Source organism: Mastigoproctus giganteus, chromosome 6 (assembly GCF_048544385.1).
Source record: "Mastigoproctus giganteus isolate SK-2022 chromosome 6, ASM4854438v1, whole genome shotgun sequence".
Lineage (NCBI taxonomy): Eukaryota > Metazoa > Arthropoda > Arachnida > Uropygi > Thelyphonidae > Mastigoproctus > Mastigoproctus giganteus.
The window spans coordinates 77,838,873-77,844,872 of record NC_143580.1 but is presented as its reverse complement, the minus strand read 5'-3'; positions in this window follow the sequence as shown (position 1 = coordinate 77,844,872).

Sequence of the window (6,000 nt, the reverse complement as noted above, 5' to 3'; positions counted from 1 at the left end):
GTGCAGAGCTGATGAAATCAATGGTGGTGGGATATCAAGTGTCAGGTGTCTATATCAAGTGACAGGTGTCTATATCAAGTGACAGGTGTCTTTTCAGTCTTGTTGCTACTGACAAAGAAACTGTCCAAAGTGGACTGTTTTTTACAACTTTTTTGTAGCTTCCTGAAGTAATAAATGACTTCGTCTTCCATTTTGCACATCATGAGTTCAGGGTTTTCAATGCTGGGAGTGTTTTTTTACCACTTCTCTTAAAAGCTCCCAAAAAGAAATGACAGTGTTCAACTCTTCAGCTGACAATGTTTGGATGTCCTTTTCTTCCTCTCCAGTGTCACTCTCCATAATTTTCTCCAACACTTATAGCTCCTCTGTTGTTAGCTCACACCCATGAGCATCAATAAGGTCCTCCACGTCCTTTTTGCCAACCTCCAGACCCATTGATTTACCAAGAGTAACAATATCATTTGTCAAAGCACCATCATCTTCAAATCCATCAATGTAATGGATAATTAAAGGCCAGATGTTTTCAAGGCTGAATTTAAGCACCTGGTGAAAACAACATTCCAAGAACTTACAATCAGCTTCACACAATCCAGCATGTTAAACTTCGACTTCCAAAAACCTTTGAAGGTGACAGCATTTTCACCAGAGGTCACTGCAAAGCAACTTGAGAACATTTTCGTGGTGTAGGTTTTTTTGAAGTTTGCAATCACTTGCTGGTCCACTGGTTGAAGTAGAGGAGTGGTGTTGGGTGGCAAAAATTTGACTTGAACAAAGGCAAATTGTGCCTCAAGAGATTGAACAAGGTTGGTATCATCGCCTGGTGCATTATCCAGCAGGAGCAGTGCCTTCACAGGAAGCTTATTTTTCTCAAGGTAACTCTTCACTGAAGAACAGAAAACTTCAAGCTCCCATTCACTGAAGACATATCCTGTAACCCAGGCCTTCTTGTTACTGTGGCAAAACACTCCCAGCATGCCTTTGTCAACCTTTTGTTGTTTAAACACTCTGGGGGTGTTAGACTGATACACAAGCAAAGGCTTCAGCTTAAAATCTCAAGAGACACTGGCACCCAACAGGAGAGCGATCATATCTTTCATAGGCTTATGCCCAGGTAAACTAGCCTCATCCTTAGTGGTGTATGTTCTCCTGGGCATTTGCTTCCAGAAGAGGCCAGTTTCGTCAATGTTAAAAATCTGCAAATTCTTGGAATTCAATTTTAAAGGTCTCAGCTGTTTTTTTTTTTTTTTTTTTTTTTTTTTATCAGCATTGGATGCCTCCCATTGCCTTTCAACACTTTTGATATTCGCCCCCCCCTTTTTTTTTTTGAAGTGCTCAAACCAGCCTTTGCTGGCTTTAAAGCCTTCAAAGCACACAGTACTGCCACTGGTTGATGGAGCTTTAAGTTTCAGATCGTCATAGATATGAAACAATCATACGAGTGATGTTATGCGTGCCACACGTTGAACAATAAAAAAGATGCTAATTGGTTGAGAAAAATCATATGAGTGACGTTCCACGTGCCATGCATCTGAAAATTTTCACCTATGTATCGTTCTAGCTATATCGGAAAGCTATTAGTACCTGCAAATATCATCAGTCTTTAAAATAAATGATCGTATTGGTTCCTGAGAATATCGGATGTCGATGTCATCGCAAGTTGAGGCCCCCACTGTAATTGTATAATTATTATTACTGTTATCACAGAAGTAATACTTTTCTAAGTCATGCTTGCAACTGGTTTACCCTCATTTTCCTTCTACAAGTCAAATTGTAATGTGACTAACCTAATGGAAAGTCTTTAAACCTTAGACAGCTGATATAAAATTAAGTAAAATTGTTTATTTATCACTGGAGACATGAATGACTTCAGAAATAAGAGCAGTTTTCCTCAAGCAATAAATTAATTAAACTATTCTAAACAATTTATCAATCCATTATCCAATAAATAATAACATCCATCAAACAATCTATCAATTTTATCTAATAAGAGATGTACTGTTGGTAATTTCCACTTGCACTATGTATGTTTCATTTCCATAAAAACAAACTTGAATAACATGCTATATTTAGCTACATATACAGTATACATTAAATGTTAAATACAGCATATAAAAGCTTAAAGTATTTCATTGTTAGGGTTGAAATGGAACAGTTTATGAAACAGAACAACTTTATTAAAATAACTTTTTTTTTTAATAATCAAGAATGTACATGACATTACTGATGCATATGACAAATCAAAATATCATTCTAGTGCACTCCAGTCTGTTCCAGACCAGATCCTTACCCGTTTTATTCTCAAAAGGTAAGGTAAGATGTGAGTACATTAATTAAATGTCCAATGTCCAAAACTTTTCTTCATACACTGGTGTGCAAAATTTAAGGACCAGTCAGGTTTTCACCTGTAGCTTCTCATAGGAGTGGCCTGGATATGGGAAAAGCATACCAAAGGAACCTCGTGAGGTACAGAAATGATGAAGGAAACAACACCGACACAACAACAGAAACAAAATAGTACAGAGGGACTTTATTCAAAAAATGGCAACATAGCACTGGCTACCAAGATACAGATGCATCACTGCCAAAGATGGAACAAAGGGAAGAGGTGGTCCTCAGTAGGAGATATGGCCACCCCTAATGTTGATGCAGGCTTTACACCACCTGTCCATACTTAGAACAATGTTGTTGATAAGTTCTTGTGGTAACATCATCCATTCCTCTGTCAGCGCCATCTTCAGCTGGTGAACATTTTCTGGTGGGTGTGGATGTGCTGCTAGGCATCTCCCCAGAGCATTCCATATGTGTTCGATGGGATTTAGACTGGAGGAATGGGCAGGCCAATCCATGCGAACAATGTCTTCACTTTCCAAAAGCATATCAACAGCTGCAGTGCAATGGGGTGTGGCGTTATCATCCATAAACATGAACTCGGGGCCAATGGCACCTTGGAACAATCCATCCAAGGCCTTAAACACCTCAATCAGATCACCTGTGGGGTGATCTGACTGAGGTGTTTAAGGCCTTGCATGGATTGAGTAAGCTGGATGTGAATGGTATTCTTCCTCTTGCTGTGACTAGACACATGAGGGGGCATAAATTTTAGTTGAGGAAGGATTACCTCAGTACAGTAGTGTGCATTGGTTACAGTACACAACTCCATCCAAGATAATGCCTTCCCAGATGAGAACACCTCAGCCGCCATATCGATTCCTTTCAGTGATGTTAGCTGATGTCCAGAATTGCTGATGAGACTGAATCTATTCTCATCAGTAAAGAGTACCTTAAGTAAAAATTTGTGGTTGTAACCTTTAGAAATAGTGTTGGTTCTTAAGTTTTGCACACCAGTGTATGAAAAATTTCACAAAGTGGGAGCTAAATGAAGCATAATACTAGGGCACAGGGCCATGCTGCTCTGTAATATGCAGACTGAGGCAAGACCACATGCCGCTTCAGACAACACCACAGCTCTATACACTTTCAGCACAAATACGTTTTCTGTTATGTTTTAAATAGCAAGTATGCAATTTGAATATATTTTATTAATAATATTACATATCATAAAACAAGTTAAACTGTTTAAAAAGGCTTCAAAGCATGAATATATATAATTCTATGAATTAACCTTTATTATAAGTTTACTCACCTAAGTTTCATTTTTGCAAAATCATTTGGCAGAGGGATGTCCACAAAATTGAAAAATCATGTTACAGTTTGTGATTGGCCCCCCCTTGCTAATTAATTTACAAAGAAGTATAAAGAAGTAATAAAGTGATACAAAAATATCACTTAATGAATTAATTTCTTCATAATTTACTAAATTCCTCCAAACAAGAATGTTTATGGGCTGCCTGGCTTACCAAAAAAGAATACAGTCAAACTTGGTTATAATGAACATCAAGGGACTGACAAAATTTCCTCATTATAACCATTACTCACAATATCAGTGGTGAGTTAAATCTACCTCTTATTTTTTTTAATTCTCAATAACTTGATAAAAAGATAGATTCAAAAACAAAAGAAATATTAGAGAGAAAAAAATAATATTAGTATATCCTACATATTATTTGTATTAAGCTTATATAAACTACAATACACTTAACAAAACACAATTTATTTGTCTGTAATTTTAAAGGCATACTTAATACTAAACACAATTTATTTATCTGTAATTAAAAATAATACTAATTAAAATTAATAATAAACACAATTTCAATTAGAAATTTTTTGTAGTGAACCATTGAATCAATGTTTCATTGACATTTGTAACTTTTTAAATTTATTTATTTTTTGGTTATGTTATTTTCCAGTGCCAATATGTAAACATGTTTATTCTTCCACAATGTCGATACTGTTGAAGAGGACAAAGAAAACTTTTTACACACTTGAACATTTTTTGCACCACCTCTTAACTCATAAATAATTTAGATTTTTTTGCAAACTGAGAGAAACTTTTTTGTTAGTAGACGTTTCCGAAGGAAGAGTCTGCTTCTAACTGATTTTACTTTAAAATGACAGTAAGGTAATCACAGCATACAAACAATTATATTTCCAAAATTCTTAGAAGTCCTAAAATAAATTTATGGTTCAGTGAATACAAGACAATCTGTAAATAGGGTAATGCAACCATAGAAATTACAAGTAGAAGACCCCGAAAGGACAAGGTTAGGTCATAAACCGGTCCCTAATCTGATGCGAGTGGTCATAAAAGCTAAGTCACCTCTTTCATTTTTGTCTATTCCAAGAATTGGGTTTTTCTCAACTACCCGAGCAATTAAGAATGTTTGCATAGTTACCAAAATTTGTATGGTATATCTGTGTAGTACGCTCGTTATAACAGTGCGTGATTGTATGGGAATATGTGTAAATTAAAATCATTATGGATTTTTGCTCATTACAGCCGTGATCTTGTTATTTCCGTGCTCGTTATAACCATGTTCGACTGTATATTGTTTCCTCACACACAAAACTTTGATTAAAACTGACTTACACTTGAACAGTGTGCAAGCTAATGTCTAATACCTGTTTATGTTATTAATTATGTACAATAAGATCCAACGATTTCTCTGGGCTTATAAGTTTATCTCATTGGCTCCATCCTGCCAATAAGTGCAGCCATGCACGAGTACACATGCAAGTTGTGACAAGAAATTAACTAAACTGTGATCTTCTACGTGTTCACTTTCAAGTTCCTGTCCTGATTATAGCTCACATTTCTGAAACTCCAAATGCTATTGTTTTTCATTTCTTTGCTAGAGGGGATCCAGAAGCTGAATAAAGGAATATGCATTGGTCACTGGGAAATTCCTCTGATAATGTGCAGCTCACTTAGCAGAATAATCCATGGAAAATGGTGAACAAATTTTGCACTTCAATTATATGAAACACATATTATATGCATATCAATTATACTGCAGTCACAGCATAGGCAGTTTTGCCTAACCAATCTGACAGGTTACTAAGATGCAGTGACCAAGGAACTGGATGCAAAAAATCATTCTGATATCATATACTTGGATTTCAGCAAGGCTTTTGATGCTGTTGCACATAAAAGATTGCTGTGTAAACTCAAGCAATGTGGCATTAAGGGCAAGTTACTGCTATGGATAAAGGGATGGTTAAATGGAAGAATATAGAGAGATGTTGTCAATGGGCACTGCTCTTTGTGGACTAATGTTATTAGTGGAGACCTCAGGGTCCAGTGTTGAGCCCACTGTTGTTTTCAGTATTTATTAATGATACTGATAAAGGTATATCAGGCTTAATGTCTTAAGTTTGCAGATGATACAAAGGTTGGCAGGTTAACAACAGTCATCCGGGTGAGCTTCTGCAACAAGATCTATGAAAATTGTGTCAATGGGCTGAGAAATGGCAGCTGAAGTTTAACATTGACAAATGCAAGGTACTGTAAATGGGATGGCAGTAATCCCAGAGTAACTTATCAACTGTATGTTACTATGCTCAGGGAAGTAGAAAATGAAAAAGAACTGGGGGTAACTGTGC